The sequence below is a fragment of the Ambystoma mexicanum genome, chromosome 1q (genome assembly GCF_040938575.1).
Source record: "Ambystoma mexicanum isolate Mex_15411 chromosome 1q, UKY_AmexF1_1, whole genome shotgun sequence".
NCBI lineage: Eukaryota > Metazoa > Chordata > Amphibia > Caudata > Ambystomatidae > Ambystoma > Ambystoma mexicanum.
Window position 1 is genome coordinate 99,903,805 of NC_090922.1, and position 19,701 is coordinate 99,923,505.

Sequence of the window (19,701 nt, forward strand, 5' to 3'; positions counted from 1 at the left end):
AAAAACAGCACTGCAGATAGCATTAATGCCTTGCATGAGAGAGAACTCGAACTTTTTAGGCCAAGATTTTTTATTGTTCTAACGGGGGCTGGGTGAGTGACCAAAGAGGGTGGTCAGAAATCATTGCCCCAGCGCACAGAAGAGCCAGGGGGGGCGCCACCAATACCTCTTCCCCCCCCCATTTAGTTTCAACCGATTAGTGCTCATCAATGTGTTTACTTCTTCCAAATAAACACAGAGGCACGCTGCTGTTCCATCCCGATTGCCATCCAGGTGAAACAGGAGTTATGCGTCATGCGCGTAAGAAAAGAAGCGAAAACCATGAAAATGAATCAGGCGATCAATGTTGAAAAGTAAGGGGGAAGTGCCGAGCCCTGAGGGACCACACAAGAAACAGAGGTGGGGGTGGAGAAGAACGGAAAAAAGAAACTGACTGAGTTCTCAAAGACAAAAAGGCTTGGAACCAGTCAAGGACAGATCCAGAAATAACAATCTCCTGAAGCCTATGCAAAAGAATGCTATGGTAATACCATATCAAAAGTGGCTGACCGGTTCTATAAAATTAGATCTGCTATGCTGCCCTGATCCCCAATCAGTGCTGAGTCATCGAGTACCGAAACCAGTACTGCCTCTGTGCCCATTAATGGACGAAAGCCAGGTTGTGGTGGATCCAGGATAAGATGGTCCTCCAAATAGGGCCTGAGTTGAGGGGTACAATTGTTTCTAAAACAAATTGATGTTGTGGCTTGCTCGGTATTGTTTAAGGCAACAGAATTATGCAAAAGAAAAAGAAATGAAAGAAATGGAAATATTCTTGTCCTTTGTAATTTCTGATGTGTCGCGTCTCACTGAGTTGTGGTTTGAAAAGCCACTCAAAACCACTTGAATTGGTATACAGTACGGAGGATACTCAGAAACGAGACTGCGCCAAGTTAGTATTGAAAAACCAGTTGTTGGTTTTATTTAAACAATTGCCCTTGCTTATGACACGTGTTTCGGCTTAAGAACCAGCCTTTTTCAAATCAGGGCATCATTGTCACTTAATAGATTTTTGTTCCCTATATGGAGAGTCAGGTAAGTCTCAAGCAGTCGATGGGTTTGATCCCTTCACTTTGTGATAAATGCGTTCAATCGCGTGCTGTCGTTTCCTCGACAGCACGCGATTGAACGCATTTACCTGACTCTCCATATAGGGAACAAAAATCAATTAAGTGACAATAATGCCCCGATTTGAAAAAGGCTGGTTCTTAAGCCGAAACACGTGTCATAAGCAAGGGCAATTGTTTAAATAAAACCAACAACTGGTTTTTCAATACTAACTTGGCGCAGTCTCGTTTCTGAGTATCCTCCATACTGTATACAATTGTTTCTAGCAATTTCATAAACATAGGCAGCAGAGAGATAGGGCGATAATTAGAAGATAGAGCCGCATCAAGATTAGGTTTTTTTTTTTTTTTTTTTTTTAGGAGTGGCAACACTATAGCATGTTTCAAAGCTGAAGGAAGTTGTCCATGAAGCAAGGAGGAATTAACCGCCTCAGCAGGAATATTCTTGAGTGAGTGCCATTTCTTTAAAGGAGGAGTGTGGTATAACATCCACAGGGGATGCAGATTTGTGGCACATAAGGGCCAGAAACACTTCTGTGGAAGTAGTGAGGTGCAAAGAAGCAAAAGACGAAGGATTGATTTTGTCATCCTTCAAAACTACATTAGAAACGGATAGACCGAAGTCATCTACATCTGCAATAATTGCTCTGATTTTTGGGAATTTTTTCAGTGAAAACAATTGACAAGTTGTCACACCGCTCTTGGGAAGCTCGCATCGCAGAACCTAACCTGGGTGAGAGCAAGTCTTTACAGTTTGATAAACATGCTATGAGGCTGATGACTGAATAGATAAGAAAAGATAAGTAGCCTTGGCCAGCTTGATCGCCTTATGATATGATACTTGCATCTTTTTAAAGGATCATTTAAGGAAGTTATCATAATGTACTCTCCACTTGTGATCAGCCTTACGACCTAAGGAACGTAGTGCACAAAGTTCGGAGGTAAACCAGGGGGCTGATAAACGGTCACTTTTGCGAAACCAATTTAGAGACACTAGATGTTCAACAGCTCCTGAACAAGCCGTCAAAAGTCATGCTAAAGGCAAAGAAAGGGGCAAAGGCCCCGCCGAATTAGAGGCTACTTGTGTGCTAGCTTATTGCCCTCAAAACACTTCCAGTCTCTCTGTAATGTTTTAGACTGAAAAGGTCTAGGCCAAGGCTGACATACCACAACCTCAAAAGTCACTACGCATGGTATTAAGTGTAGATCAGACCAACAATCCTGATGGGTAGGTAAAACCACTAGCAAGTGGTTTGTAGCCGGGATAAAGTCCAAAGTATGCCCCTATAAATGGGTAGGGCCATCACAAGTTGTTGAAAGCTAAGGCTTTCCATATGGGTCAGAAAAGTGTTGATCGCAGTGTTACCGGGGCATCTGCCCAGATATTAAAATCCCAGAGAAGGCAAAAATTATTGTCTAGATCTGAGATCACCGACCAAAACTCAGCTCCAAAGGCGGTAAACTGCAAGATGGTGATCGATAGACAATAAGAAAGTGAAGAACAAACGAGGCAGAGATAGCGAACCGGACTAGCATCATTTCAACATAGCTACACAATGTCGTATTTAATGGCAATAACGAGCAGTTTAGGTTTTCCTTATAAATAAGGAGAGCAGCAGGATCAGCAGGTGATGGCTGTACAATGAGGTTATTGAAATGTACGAAAAATAAATATGATAAATGGATAGGGGTAACATGAATTTAATGTGTATGATATCACGATCCTAGCACAGATGCAGTAATAACGCCACATGTTAATGTCCCTTCAACCTCACAACCTACCTCAAGTGGTGATTATTTGTACGATGAAACCCAGACCTCTACCCCATTACCTGACACAATGTACCGGCAGCCGAATAATGAAAAAGGTGTAAAAGCAGTAACTGGAATATTCCCCATTAGGTATCAAAAGTTACTAAAAGCCCAGACTGGTCTAGGGAGGAACAGGAGATGGAAAAGGGGGGTGGGCCGGAAAAGGCACGACGCATATCATGGCCTGGGCTTAGATGCAGTAGAAGACCGACGCCACCCAGATCAAACACACAAATGGTATGCAGATATGAGCACAATGGCAAAACAAGCAACTAATGAGAGTTGCCATGTGTGCTCCTTAATTCCCCAAGCCTCGGGGACCCCCAATGTTTTATTACCACAAGAAGCGCCCATTGCTGAGGCTCAGTGTTATATTCATCTTGCACTGTGTAGAAATAGAAGCACCTAGCAAGAGCACACCATTTCGTTACAATTACTGCAAAATTAAAAAACCTGCAACAGCAAGCCACAAAGAGTGCTCTGCGTGAAGGAGCAATTCTTTGTTATTAAAGGGACAATGTTCACCAACAATAGGTGGTAAGACGAGCAAGTAATAGCAAAGCAGAAGCATTGCGAGGATTGTCTAACGAAAATCACAATGGATCGAAGAGACATGCACTCCACTTTGGTCTCAGCACATCGCCTCCAAACTAATGTGGGTAACAGCTCTCGAAAAGCCGATCAAGATCCAACGTGAAATGCAATAGGAACTTTGCTTTCATGGTGAAGGGAAGGTGCCCCTTGGCACAAACAAACATTGCAACAAGACACTCATTTTGCCCGACATGAAGAAAGGAACAGAAACCCTAATGGACACTTAATGGGTGTGGGGCAAACAGGCGTACTTGCACCTCCCGCCGTCATGGAGAAGTACATGTGCCCTGGCAATGCTGCACTCGGCCCTAATGGTAATTCCTGAAAGCCATATCCAAGGGTAGAGGGTGCCAGCCGAGATGTCCCAGGCACCCCAGTCAACAACCGAAGAACCCCAACGTATGATGTGTTGTCGGAAGAACAGCTGCAAGACAGGGTGTCATGGAAACGGAGAGCATCAAATTACATTTCGCAGGAATCTTCAGAACGCTTGCACAAATCCCTAACAAATACAAACTGTTCAACTTAGCAGAGATATTCTTTGCCTCACTCATACCAAGCATCCAGGCTTGAGCGAACGCCAAATGGCTGCAAATAGTTCGCTGGAAGCTAATCCAGTTGGCCAATGACACCGAAGAAGGGTTCAACGTCATCACGGAGGAACTCAGGGCCCTGCAGCTGATGGCGATGCAGAATAGATATGTGCTAGACATACTCACAACAATGGACGGCAGTGTTTGCTGAATAATCGGGAGTGCATGTTGCACATTCGTGCCTGCTGCTGACTCAGACAATGGGACACTGTTGCATGTGATAGCAGCGGTGCACAGTCTTGGTGAAAGGATGAAGGAAGAGGGCGGCATGCAGCCCAGCACGTGGTTTGACAACCTGTTTGAGTGGGTCCCATTGTGACTAGGGATGGCCATGAAGCTCCTGATCCCTGTCATTGTCTTTTTTCTGCTGATTTTTTGTGTGTGCCAGGTAGGAATCAGATGCTGTGCAAAATCCATTCCTAGCAGTGCAATGATGATGGGGACAATGGGCAACCCAGCAAAAGTACTTCAGGTTGCACGAGATGCCCAAGTGCAAACCAGAGAGAACTTTATTTTTTTTTTAAACTTTATTTTTGGTTACATTCAATAGTCAAAGAAAAACTAACATAACAAAAAGAAAAACATGGAAGTAACATGTGCTTCGTGTACCGCTTCCCCCCCAACGCCCCGACTCCTGAAGATGCACTTATGCATGAGTTGATGGACATTAACAGTTTACCGTCCCTCACTGACTAGGACGTGTGCCTGTGTGGTTCTGTTAAGTTTATGGGGATGTTTCCCTTGATGAGTCACTGTTTCCGGTGGACAGCAAGTTCGCAATGTAGGGGCCCCAGATGTCGGGGGGCCGAGCATGTAGGGGTAGTAGCTTCATAAAGTTTGTTTCCGTGTCCTGACAGTAGGACACGGCACCGGTACCGGTAAACCCTTACTGCCTTACTACGAGGTCCCTTTGCGGGTTGGTACTTTAACGCCTGCTGTTTAGCAGGTGTTAAAAACCAACCCGCAAAGGGACCAGGGTGCTAATTACGGTACCGTAATTAGCGCCTTCCCCATTCCCATAGAGCCCTATGGGGAAAAAATGGGAATGGGGAAGGGCAATGGGGGAAGGGGGAATTACCGCCCCGCCAACCTTGGAATAGGGCGGTAATTCCCCTTTCCTCCAAGGCGGTGCCGGTATTTCACCAGCATGGACCCTCCGCCTACCGTGTAATGAGTACCCTATGTCTTTCAACCATTGCTGTATGGTCGGTGTGGGACCTTTTCCCCAAGAAATTGCAATTCTTCTTTGCGCTAGTAGTATCAGCAGTCCTCCTAGTTTGTGTGTTGAGGAGGGAAAGTGTTTGATGAGTCCCAGAAGTGTGATCCTAGGGTCAGGCTCTATAGGCATGTCTACGATTGCAGCTGTTTTTTCGAGAATCTCTTCCCAGAATTGTTGAATGGTTGGGCAGGACCAGCAAACCAGAGAGAACCCAGAACCTAAATATCGAATGATTGCAGTGTACAACACTGGATATAGGGTAGATAACCTTTACCACACCACAATAAAAGAACCCCATGAATTAGAATGGTACGAAGAGGTATGGGTGGATCTTGATGGGGATGGTGGGTGCATTTATATGACATGTACCCCAGATGAATATGCATGGAGAGGTGAAAATCTTAGATCTGTGTGCAGGGCATGGATGCCAATAAAGAGAACACCAGCCTGGGATGAAGCAGTGGCTGAGGCAGAAGAAGGCCAACGTTTGCAAGCCTTAGCATCTTCATTACCTAAGTAACGAAAGGGGGGAATATAAGGGAGGAAGGGTCGTTTGGGCCCCCTACATTCCAGGTGAAGTGTACGTTATGCTCATTCAATGGTTGGAAGCGTACCCTTGGCCATGCCCCGATAACGGGTGCAAGGTAGCCAGTCAATGACACATATCCAGTGCCTCTCCAGGACCCCAGAGACTCAATTTTGTATTAACCACAACTCCATCCTTAACTAGGCCGCACATGAAACCCTCAGCGGCAAGCCTGCATCTCTCCCTTGTCCAGTGCCGTGCACGGCCAGCCCAGCAACCCCCACCTCCTCCCCGCTGTCTGCGCTGTGTGTGTCCTGTTCTCACTGAAGCTTGGCCACGAATTGTTGCAAGATGACACTGTATCACTCTTCTTCCTCTGAGATCACTGCCGTGTGTGTTTTACTGGGCCAAAGCCGAGCTCATGGAAACAATCCGTCTCCAAAAACCTGCCCCAACAACCCCCACCTAAAGAGTTACTGTCTGCATGAACCGTAAAGCCCCTCCTTTCTTTGATGTAGCAGGAGTAAGACCCCTGGGCCACCCTTAATTGCCCACATATAACTAATCTTGAGCAAACATATATTCTCCATGTATTAACAAATCCCGACACCCCTGTTTGATCCTCGAGGCAGTTGATAAATGTATCCCGAAAGTACCCGCCAAGATGAGGCACCTGGACCACCGCACCTCTGCCCCAGTCTGGTCCAGGTCAAGAGTGCATACCTATTGCAACAATTTATAGATGACTATTTATAGTGATGAATCTTAAATGTCTTATTAAATCTTGCATGCCCATGATTACTGTGAAGCTTAGCTTAGTTAGAGTTATAGCTGTGTGGACACAGCGTGACCCTTCGCCCCTCCCTGATGACCCCAGCCGCCCCACACGCCTCAAGAAGCAACAAGTTCAACCTCAGCCAATCCAGCACTAGTACCAGTAAACATTGTATACTATTTTCTTCTATTGAACCAATGAAATGTATTTGTGTAACCCGTATAGTACATGTCATAGATGATGTGTTTTTGACATAGAATGTGAAGTTTTTGTATGATGGGCAGAGCGCTCTCGGAGTAGCAGAGTCCTCTGCATGCCCCATTTTATGTTTATATAAAGAATACCTTTTGCACACTTGCAATCTCTCCTGGTCTCATTCCCTACTGGGGTGTGTCCATCAGTGTCTATTCCTTTGGGCTATTTTAATTGTACCTTAGGGAAATTATCACTTTCATTGTGCCCCCTGCTTTTCATCAGCATATCTTTTCATCTCGAGCTTTCTGGTTGCATCCTCGGCCTGTAGCGCTGTGAGTTAGTCTTCTCTCTGTGGGGCAGTCTCGTCTTCACCTTTCTAACTCTGAGGGGCATCTTCCCGTCATTCCATGTGGAGAGTTTCGGTAATCTCAGAGCATGATGCACACTGCCTGGTTTAGTGACATCGAACTCAGCTCATTTTGTTGCAGTACTTTCTTCAAACTCCCCATACATTTCTCAATCAGTCCGTTAGCTTGTGGCCACAGCTGCGTGATTTTCCGGTGGCCTATGCCCATGTGGCTCATGAAACGACCAAACTCCAGGCTGCTAAATGGAGGCCCATTTTCTGACTTCAGCGTGTCGGGATTACCCCACGCGGAGAATTTAATGTCTAATTCCGGGATTATGGTGCTAGCTGCCGTAGACAAGATCATTTGTACAAGGAGAAACCAGGAGAATTCGTCCATTAGCACCATCCAGTACTTTCCCCCGTAAACGGTCCAAAAAAGTCAACCGCCACATGTGATCATGGAGCTTCTGGCAGCTCTTAATTTCTGATGGTTCCGGATTGCTGGGCTTCAAAGAGCACTGACACAGGTGACATTTCTTTACTGTGTTTTCTACCATTGAGTCGATCCCTGGGAACCACATGGTGTCTTTTATCTACTGTTTAGTGGCTACCATTTCTCATGCCCCTTGTGTGCTAGGTCCACTAGTTGCTGTTGCAAGTCCATAGGTATGATGATCCGCCTCCCGCACATCGCAAGGCCTTCGGCTGTGACTGACAACTCATCTATCACCTGTCTGAAAGCCTGCATTTCTTGCTTCGATGTCTCTTGGCTTCCTTGTCTGTGCCCTAGTTCACTGCCTCTCCATCTTTGCAATGTGATAAACTCCTTCATCTTCTGCAGTTTCCTTTCTCTCATAGTGTGATCTCTCAAGGTGTCCTTGCAGAGTGAGGAAGTTGATGTATTCCTCTGCCATGGATGGGTCACAGTCTGGTTTCACAAGCGGGTGCCTGGACATGAAATCGTCCAGATGGTACTCCTTTTCCATTTTATGGGCGATGGTGTAATTGAAGTCCTGCAATACTAGTCCCATCTTTCAATCCTAAAAGGCATCTTACAATGAGGGTTTCCGTAAATCGTGACTAATGCCTGGTGTTCAGTTACTACTGGGAATGGTTTTCCTAGTAGGAACATCTGAAAATGCTTGCACGGCCAAACAACGGCCAATCCCTTTTTTCCGGCTGTGAATATTTTTTTCGACCTCTGTTAGACTTTTGGAGGCAGAATCAACAATGGCTCTGGGACTGACACTGCCAGGTTTGCACGAGGATAGCTCGCAGACCTAGCGGGCCTGTGTCCACTGTCAATTCAGTACATTTAGCTGGGTCGAAATAGGCCATGCACTCAGCAGAACCAATGTCTCTCTTGATCTGTGTGAAGGTCTTTTTGCATACTTGGTCCCACTGAAACTCGCTAACTTGCTTGGTGAGTTCTCTTAATGGTGCACTAATGGTAGCAAAATCCTTCTGACATCTGCTGCAATAGTAAGCCATCCCCAGAAAGGACCGTACATCACTCACGTCTTGCGGATGCGAGATGTTTTCAATTTACAGTTACTTTTCCCGAATCAGGAATCATCCCCTCTTGCGAAAACACATGTTCAAAGAATATGAGATTCTTTTTATGAAATGCGCACGTGTCCGCATTTAACGTCAGTCCCACTTCAGATAGAGAGCTGTGCACACCTGATGTGGCACCCGATTATGTTGTTCAAGATAGACTCCAAAGACCAAAATATCTTCGCTGTAGTTGAAGCAATTGTTTATGTCCCGAATTACCTTCCTAATGCTCTCCTGGAAAATTTCAGCAGCCGATGATATCCCAAAGCTTATTCACTTATACCGAAACAACCCTTTGTGAGTTGCAAAAGTGGTTATGTAGCGTGATTGTTCATCTAGCTGTATCTGGTGGTATCCTTTATATAGATCAAGTTTCGTGAAAAACTTAGCTCGGTTGAGCATGCTAATCATGACATCCAGATGCAAGCCAGGATGTCTTTCTCATTGAATAGCTTTGTTGGTCTGACACATGGCCACACACAGGCACATTTTTTCAAAGGACCCTTGCTTGGGCACTGCTACTACGTGCGAGACACACAGGGCGGGAACACATGCCGGTTTTATAATGCCTTCCTTTAACAGGCACTCGTTCTCTTTCTCTACTTGCGGTTGCAGGTGGATGGGCATCCGCCAGGGATGTTGCGCCACTGGAGTTATTAACCCGTCGATGTGAAGGGTGACTGGTTCTTCCTTCAGGCACCCGATTCCTTTGAAGAGTTCTGGAAATTGTTGCATCAGTGGGATTTGTACTGCATTGTGTACATCACACCAGGGATCTTCATTTCAAGGGCCGTGGGTCGTCCTAGCAAGTTATTTCCCGGCACTTCTCCTTGAAGAACATGCAGCTCTGCCATTGCCAGTCTCCCTTTGTAGTTCAGTTGTGTCGCAAACTTTCCATGGTTCCGAACTGGCCCTGAGGCGGCACACTGAAATACCTACAGTTCAGACGGTTTCAGTTTCGGCGGATGTGCCATCTTGCGAAATTCTGATATGCAAATGATATTCAGTGTGGCGCCAGTGTCAATGATGAACTTGGCAGGGTGTTGACCCACTTTAATGTCGATATCTCCTTTTGGGGCAGTCACCACGTCAGTCATCCGATATACATACTCATGGTGACTTCTCTCTTGCTCTGGCGGAGGTGACGGTGATTGTCCAGTGATCTGCTGAGCATGGCTGAGCAGGTCTCTTCTCGCATAAGTGTCTCTCCTAGGTCCTGGGGCACGTGAGTTATGTTCTGGTCGAGTCCCACTCAGACCGCCTCCTTGTGTCTTGTTCGGCGGTGCATTGCACACTCTCACCATGTGATTTTCCCACCTGCAGTTGGTGCACTTCTGTCCGAATGCAAGGCACCAGGTTTCTTCCTCATGGGGAAACGGCAAGACACACCTGTAACACTTTCCGGCAGTACCATACCTTCTTGGTGGGGCATTGCCACTGTTGTTGTTTCTTCCACTTTGGCTGATGTAATACACTTGCTCTTTCACTGGTCCCTTGTTGGTTTCCACTGCGTGGCTTGTGAGTCTGCTCTCGCTTCCGTCCATGCCATTTGTAGAATGATGGCGAGGGGAAACGGTTCCCAGAGTAATTTCTTCCTGAAGCTGGATGACAAACACCCTCTAATAGTTCTTAACCTGGTGGCCTCATCATTCGAGAATTTATGAAAGTCACAATGAGCCACTAGCTTACGCAACTGAGCGGCAAATGCGTCCATGGACTCACCAGACATTTGTCAGGCTGTGTTGAAGGTGTGCCTTTCATGGTCTATGTTGTGCTGAGGGTTGAAATATGTATATAGCGCCTCTTTGAGCCCCTCATACGTTTTGACTTCATCAGGCGGGAACTTAGGTATGAGGTCTTCAATGTCATCACCAATCAGGTTAATAACTAAACTCCTGGCAAACTTGTCTGGGGCTTTTTCATCATAGGCGACCATGTAATTCTCAAATCTTCGTAGCCATCTCTCCCATCTCTGTCCCAGGGTTTGTTGATCACCCATGTCGAAAGGGCCTGGTCAACGAAATGCAGCTGCACTGGGCCCTCCGTCATCAGATGCATCACTTGCTCGCCTCTGGCCATCTCTCTCCTCACTCGCTGACATCTTGCTGCAATCAGGCACCCTCAGTTGTGCACATTGTTGAGAGACTTACAGGCGTTCACTACTTGCTGTATTTCTGTCTTCTTTTTTTCTATATGAGGAGGAGTTGTCGAAATCCCATACTCGTCGCCAGTTTTCCGGTCCCTGCTCATGAGAAGGTGTGTGTGTGCCCTTCCCCTTGCCTCCAATGTGCTGCGGCACCAAAATGAGGGACACGAAGCCGGGGAAATGTAATGTTATCTCTTCTTTCTACTTTCTCTTTCTAACGCGGCAGACTTCCTTTGCGTATGCGTGAACATGTGCAAGCCTTATTTGCTGTATTCGGTAGTCTCGTCCCGCCGGGTTAACTGCGTCCGCGCCGGACACAACAGCGGCCACGGCCATGATGATATCAGGCCTCGCACCCGGGGGGGGTTTCGGGGCTGCCACAACGCAAACTTAACGTGAACGGGTGTAGACGGGCTAAACTTTGGCTCAACTTCAGTGCACACTCCATCGCTAAGCTACTTGTCATCAGTGTTATGAAGTGTAACCATGATGACGAGGGCAGATTTTGGCGACCAATTTTGCCTGGGAAGGAGATTTGAGAGTGAAGACAGACTCTCTACTCCAGGCAAGTGTAAGTCTGGACGAAAAGAAAGCAGATGGTAACGCTGGTATGAGACGCCAGCAGTCAATTCTATGTCTCTTCTCCCCCTCCTCGAACCCTCCCTATTCTTCTGCACCCCGCACCCAGCCAAGCAACCTCTGCTAACCCATGTCCTACCTCTGACCCCCTGAGTGTTACCGCTATGTGCAACGCTCCATGGCTTCCCTGTTAGACTTGTCCTTTTAAATCCCATCCAAAGACTTGTGCAGTGTTGTTCCCTTTTTTGAATTGTCATCACTGACAGAATCACCGGACACTGCTTTGGCCTCAGTAGTTCACGACTTAGGTGGTGGTATTGGACGACACCACATATTGAGTTAAATACTCAGTGTTATGCGTTGTTGTGCTTCCAGCTCTGTCTTTCTTGCATCTAATATAAGTGAGGTTCACACGAATCTGTTCTACGTTATCTGCACCTGACGTAGAGCCTAGGTTTTCGTAATTATCAATGATATTCCAAGCTTTGTTATCTGGGTATTGCCTGCATTAATTATTTACGACCTAAGTCAGATTAGTTGTCAGTCCGGTCAGGCATTGCAAGGGTGGATGCATGTGGTCCATGGTGGTCAAGTGTGTATTTGCCAAGGGTCTTTCTGAGATGTTGTGTGTCAATCTGGGGTCCTTGGAGTCACATGTTGCTGCTTTCACAACGGGTCCTCGATAATAAAAGAGCACCTGTGTTAGGACTGGAAAGCCAGCAGGTTCTGTCAATATTTGGGAACCCGGTGTATTATTTATCCTTCAAAAACAAACACTTTGGCTAGTTCTGCATGGATCAAAAAATATATCTTGGTGTGCACAAAAATCCCAGTCCAAATAAGTTAACAATCACTAGATATAGAAGCAGACCCACTAATGCCAGGGAAAATGTGTACTGAAAAGAATTGTGACAGGTGAAGAAAAAAAAAATCCTATTTTGTAACAAATTATAACAGAGCTTTAGTCATACAAAAAATAGATATTATATAAGTGCACTCAGTATTCACAATGTTATCAAGTGTGGGGATAGGAAGTGAAAAATAATCAGAAAAACAATATTAAAAAAATGTTCACAATTAAAAGAAGATGTAATATTGTCAAAAACACATTGTTAAATACTGGGAGATTGTTACACCATTTCTTTATATACAGAAATTTCACAAAATCTCCATAGAGGCACAAAATATTCATCCTGTGTCTCCCAATCAGACCTTATATAGATGTTTTACAATATCATCCTTCTTAGAAACACATATCAACACCCTGTGTTTCAGCCACCTGGCATGAGTACAGCCATACACGCCTGTCCCAATTTGTATTTTCCCAAAAGGCCTTCACCAGGACACATACAGATATTCAAAGTGCAATATAGGTGACCTCTCTTGCCTGCAGCGATAAATGACTCTGCATATCATCCATTTTCCAAAAGGGCAGGTGACATTCTTCAATGAAATGCACCCCTTATTTAATGACTCTGAGCTAAAGGTTAATGCATCTACTAGTTGAGAACAAATTCGTCCTTGTTTCTGTGTTCTCTGAACGCTGAATGTTCGTTCAGCTGTGAGAGCATTAATATTTCGTCCCACAGTCATTATAATATACTCTTTGATCATAGAGGAGAGCTACAAGTCCCAGACTGTAAAGGAAACGAACAGGACTGGACTACGACCCCCCCCCCCTAATGGAATGGGACTTCTCATGTATGAGAATGGGGTGATTCGTCTCCAACTCCACCGGCCTTTGCAAATGTACATTCCTTTTGGGGACACTCTTGATTGCCCTGCAGTGCAGTCCACGTCTCGTGGCAACTGATTGCTTTTATCAAAACAAATCAGTGATGTAGCCAGGATTTCCTGATTGTGTGCCCAGGACAGGGTCCCTTAAACTTGGGCGCGGGAGGATAGCTCAGGGGCAACGTGCTCGCCTTGGAAGCAAGACCACACGGAGCAGCGCAGGTTTGATCCCCACGTCCGCGCTTAGAAACCTCTTGGTATTAGGCACGTTATAAATAACCGATTACAATACAACTAAATGAGATTTATTTATTTATTTAATTTGGGGTATGGTGTATGCTCCTACAGGCCATTGGAATGTTTGAACTATTCTAGTACACTAAATACGTTTAACTAGTTAAAAGACACAAATCAACCAGATACACACTTCCATTGTCCTACAACATAAAGTTATATGAGCACATAAAACAATCTTCGAAGAGTTTTACAGCTGTACTTTAGAGACGCCTACCAAAAGAAATGGTGTGAAATAGGTGTCTGCTTGTGGTCATTGGCAAGCGCGTGAACTTGTGTGTGTTGTGATAACCAATTTGAAGTGCTACAAAAAAAGGAAACAGGATTCACTTTGTGATTCAATTACTTTTCTCAGAATATTTGATTGCTTTCTTTGCTGTGTGCGCGCTTCGCCATCAGTTGCACCTGGTGCAGTAGGAATGACTCAAAACTTCACACTCACCAGTTTTGTCACATGCAAAGGTGTAAAATGTGCCGCATCATAGTGAGTTCCTGTACCTTCATTGCACTATAAGCAATGCGTGTTATTATTACCCAACAAAAAAATATTCATTCAATCGGCTGCATAAAGGTAAAAAAATTAAATGCTAAATATGAAACCCCATAAGCCTGCTAAATGCAGGAATGCAGAAAAAGCATGTTCCCCTTTGGCATCTAACATCATACCCACTCCTGTTTCTTACAAATATGCCAAAATAGGGCTCCCAACTCATACTCTACAAGTTAGGGCTTTTATAGTGCATGCCATTTTATATTCCTGAAAAAATAATTGTAATTGTTCTTTTATAACACGCTCAATACCGGAGACCAGCAGGCTTGGACTGGCATATTAGGCAATAGGGCAAAGCCTGAACCAGAAACAGAAAATTCTAGTGTGGGCCTGTATTTTGGTCAAAGTGGGCCACTTTTTTGGCCAATGTGGGCCAGTTTGATGAGTTACTTCACTACGCCGCTAGTAGTTTTGACCATTGTTGCTGAATAAATATTCTTTAAACTGCACAATTTGCATCACACTTTATCAAAAAACTCTCCACTTGGGTACGGTTCAAACAGTCTGTCCCAAAATGAGTGAATTGCCATTTGCAACTGTGGCCCACTTTTTCATTGGTGCCTGAGACAATTTTATGCCCCAGCCCGACCCTGAAGACCAGTTTCTAAGCACGTGACCGGGATTCAAACCTGTGTTGCTCTGCGTTGTCTTACTTCCAAGACAAACGCGTTGCCCCTGAGCTATCCTCCCGGCCCTAATTGTAAATGCAGGGCTGCAGGCACAGAATGCAATATGAAGTGAACCAAAAAGCCAGAACTGTTATTTCACACCAGACATGGCTCAACTTGAAATCTCGGAAAATCACCCCTTGTATGGCTGTACTTGTTTCAGACTTACAACCCAGAATAGTCTGTGTGGCAGTAATCTGTTAATAGTCATTGTTTGGCTCATGCAATGTCGGTAGTATGCATAATATGTGTGACATTTACACCTTGCCATCTTGTGTTATTAATTTTCAGGAAAAATAGCTCTGCAGGTTAAGTGACTGTTGCTCAACTGTTATTTAGACCTGTCTGTGAATCCAATGTTTTTTTTCCAATTATTGCTGTAAAAACGTGCTCTAATATGGGTTGTTTCGACATGGGTATGGGTAAAGTACCCTCGCTTCGCTTGCTGTGGATGTCTGACCCAGTAGTGAAAATCAAACATTGGCACTGATAGCCGGTTGGGCTCAGGAGGCTTGAGGGCAGCCCTCCCCTTGCCCCTCATGCCTCAGCATGCCACAATGCCATATGCCACAACATTTCAATATATTGGTGGGTATTCTGCAGTGCTTAAATTAAAAAAAAAATAAGTGCCGGGGCTCCAATATTTTCTAACATGCCCATTACACGTCAGGATGGACAGCTCCCTGCCCACTGTTGCCGCAACCCATAAAGCTGCGCATGCTGTCAACATATATGTGATTAAAGCCGCAACTCCCATCAGCTTATTGTGGTTGATGGATGTAATCAGTCACTACAGCAGATGTGTGATGAACACATACAATCAACATACACATAAAATAACATACTTGTTCTGTCTTGACATGAGACAAATATTTGAATGTGTCTTTAAACAAAATCGTCATATACATTTTGTTCTGATTCTATAGGTATTTATTATGTGATTGACAGATAAAATAGTAAAGTTGCTGCCAAGACACCACATAATCAAACCGAGTCTGACACAATAAGTGCCTGGGCTGAGCCCTCACAAACACCCCCACAAATGAAGCCTGTTTTCCCGCCAGCAGCATTTTCTTCCGGTCTCGCGCGGGATGCGTGGGCTGCCTTGCACAAGAGAACTTTCTTCCCTTTTCTCGGCCGCGGAAGCGGAAAGGCGACATGAGCCGCAGCAGCAGGTGCAAGTGCAACCGGCGGCAGTTTCTGGGTCCGCGCCAGGCAGCCTGTGAGAAAGTTCCCATCGGTGCACGCCTCTCTGGCTGAAGCGCCCAAAAAAACCTTCCGCCGCGGCCCATCTGCCGCCCGCTGGAGAGCGCAGCTGCACGCACGTGCGCAGCTGCCTCGCCGGCGGCCGTAGGTGGGCCTAGCTGGCAGGCATTTTTGGGGATGTAACTCGAGGCTTGGTTCCGGACGAGGACGGCCACTGCAGGTGTCAGGCGGTCCATAGGGGTGTGTGCGGGCATAGGCTGTTCCCATGGTTTCAAGGTCCTTTCTCAAACCCTTGAAATCTAGTGCTGTGGGCGAAGGCGTTCCATTAAGTACACTACATGTCCCAGCATGCCCTTTGCATGGTGGGCGGTGACACAAATCATATGGTGCAGGTGTTTTATTTTTCAAGTATAAAACAAGAGACACTTTAAGCGATTACACTTTTACTATGTTAACTTTATTTGTTATTTTGCTTGCTAGTTTATCCAAACCACCCGGGAGTAAGTGTGAACATCTAAAAAAAATTCCTAAATATTATTATTGTCATTTTGTTTATAAAAAAAAAAACCTGCACTGTTTGTTGCCTAAAATCATTTGGTCATCTGTGGTGCCCGAAGACCACTAGGTGTTGGAAAATTGCATGGCACCTGGAGTGGGGTGGTTAGGGGGAGGGGTGTGGGAATGGGCGTGGCTGCAGAGAGCATCACTCAAGGACGGGGAAGATCCCAGGACGAGGGAGGGGAGGAGATTCATGTCGATAGCGCTGCTTCTGCGTGATTTTGTAATCAAGTTGCTGGGTGACTCCGAAAAAAAACTCAGTAACAAGGTGTGCTGACTGAAACTGGTACCAGAAATTCAAACCACCTGAGCAAATTGTGTGATCCTTGACAAATTACTCATTATGAGTGTGGCGGTGTGGGAAAAAGTGGCAGCAACGGAATTACCGCCACGTTTCCTGCTCTGGTACGGGTTTGGCCCTGGAGTGGGGCTTTCATCTCTAGTGTCATACTGGAGGTAAATCGGCCAATTTTCTACAGAATAATCGGCAAAATCGGCAGAATTATCATGGCAGTAATTCCATGGAAATCCCTAACGGAGTCCTAAGGGGATATGGGGACTAACACTGCCACCACCACTTGTAATCAGGCAGTAATTCCACCGGGCCAAGTGACAGTAACAGTGACAAGTGCAGCCCAATCTGCTAGGCCACACCCCCTTGGTGCAATTAAACCCCAGAAAGTTCAGCGCATTTGAAACTCATCTGTGAGATACAGGTTGCGCCCCTAGAACAGCACGTTCAGGACCCCATTCTTGACATGGATCTTACGTTTGAGGAGTGGGGGAGCTCTCTTAGAAGAGCAAAAAGTGACTTATGGAAATGCCTGAGCACATGGTTTTTGGCTATGGCTCGGGCAAGCTTTGGCTCTCACTGAATTCTTGCATTACAATGTTACACGCTGCTGTTGCCAGTCAATTGTTCTGTGAAGCACGGGTGCTTTCGATTGGTGTACAGCATGTTGACTTTGTCCCGCCTCCACTTTCTGGTTCCTCCTTCAGCCCCCTGCATGCTGTGGCATGCTGCATCCTGCATCCAGCCAGGCCTCTCTAAAAGTGTTTAAAAGTTGCAGGGCTTTTTCTGGAAAGTGCCAACCCCTGGGCCTTTCTCCATCTTGGTGCTACAGGGTCTTTTCTCCCTTCGCAGTCCCCCCAGTGATCCTTCACTCCAAGTACCCTTCAACCCCCCAACGCTCCCCCAGAGGACGGCAACTGTTGGTTCTCCAGGTGTTTTGACAACTGCCATCAGCACAGGCCCGCATGGTCATTGGGGATGGTTAATGGGAGTCGTAGTCCAAAACATCTGGCGAGTTGCAGGAAGCAGATCTCATAATTAAAAAAAAAAAAAAGAGATTTACAGGTATAGGGGCTATGTCAATCAAACGTCAGATGCAGAGCTGCCAAGAGGCTCCATGTCACATGCAGTGGCGGCCGCTTTCATAGGGCGGGGGGGCGCTGTCCCTCCCCACAAACCCCCCTGCCACCTCCCCACCCAGGTATAAGTATTTTAAGGTATTTTAAGTTCAACTTATGTTCTAGAAGTTCTTTGTGTGTGTGTGGACTGTGTGTTATAACTTACTGCATTTGCCATCAGCAGTGCAGCGCTGCAGCGATCTGTGTGTCAAAAATGCAATAAATAAAATACCTTACCGTGAGTGGGCTCAGCTAGCCTGGGACTGCCTTATCAGGGCCGGCAGCCACTGCGGGGCGTGTCCCATTTTACGCTGATTTTCCTAAAGTGTTGGAGCACATAGCTCCACGCACTTTACGTAAAAGCCATTTAACCTAGGAGGCTGGAGGGGCGCTTGATTGCTGGCCCCGCCAGTAATAATATATACGCAAACAGCACAATTCCATGATCTGCTCTGTCTCAGTCTTGGCCATAGATATAGAAATGCCATTGGCTGTTTGCCAGTCAATAACATTTGTGTGGGGGTGGGTGATGGCACAGGGTGCGTGCGCCATCTTTGGAACATCGTCACACTCGTGTTCAACTTTGCTCGACTCTACAGACTCGTGACTCGTGTAGCTGATCATCTGCCCAGTGCCCACAACAACAGGCCGAAGAAGTTTGCAACAATCCTCCGCTGGGCCTGCCAGTAAGTAAACTGTTGGCCGTGTCATACACAGCAATCTGGCCTTAACATTCCCCCAGGAGTGCTCCCGCCTCCAGGTCCTCTAGACCGTGCGGCATGGCTACTAGGCCCTGCTGCATCCGCATCGGCGTTCAGCTGTGGCTTTCTCTCTAGTGCTTGCCAAGCATGAGAGAAGCCCAGCCGAGCGTCGATGGCCTGGGCTGGCCCTGGTCACGGTCGGACCTTCTTGACTCGCGGTGCTCCAGGTTAGGGATTGCTGCGGTCTGTGATTGTCACCCACTACCAGTGAGTGTGACCACCACAGATCGTGGCGTGACGGTTGCTGAGATTGAAATAGATGATTTTTATTCAGTTAAATTACTTAATTTAAAGGCTGCATGCAACCTTTAAATTAAGTAACTTAACTGAATAAAAATCATCTATTTCATGATGAATTGAACAGTGTGCGCGTGCACTGCGGCAGCAGGCCTTATAATTCCCCAGGACAAGTCGGAGGAGGAGGACTGTCCGACTCCGAGTCCTAGCACTGCCTGGGGAATGTAGGGCCTACCGAGATGTGGAGTTGGACAACCCTGCGTTATACCATTCCCAGAACCGCATATAAAGGACTATGCTAGCAATCAACTAGTCTGAAGGCAGCACGGGGCCGATTCGTAAACTTGCAAACCTAAGTTACGTGTAAATTGTGCCTAGGTGGGGTTGCAAATTCCGATTGTTCTAGAACCCTGTGCAGCTTCTGCATAACTCACACAACAGACATTACGTGTGTTTCTGCTTCTTGCCTTTTCGCCTGAATGTGTGAAACCCAACTGTGCATACGCTATGCAATGCATGCAATACGCATGCATAGGACTGCAGGACATTACATTGAAAGTGTTCACGTTTGAGTGTGCTCATATGGCTATACATCTGTAGCCCAATAGCGCTGCTGCTTACGTCACCCATGCTGCCGATATTACCCCAACAGGAGTCCTTTCCCACTTACACTGCAGTGCACTCACAATGCTCAGATCATTCAGTTCTGTGCTCGGTGTGTGCATGTGCTGAATGGTATTGGATACGTTTGTGAATACCTGTGTGTGGGTGTTCACCAACAATGCCATCCCGTGTCCCTTCTGTGACACTCCGCTGGGCACAACCACTGATG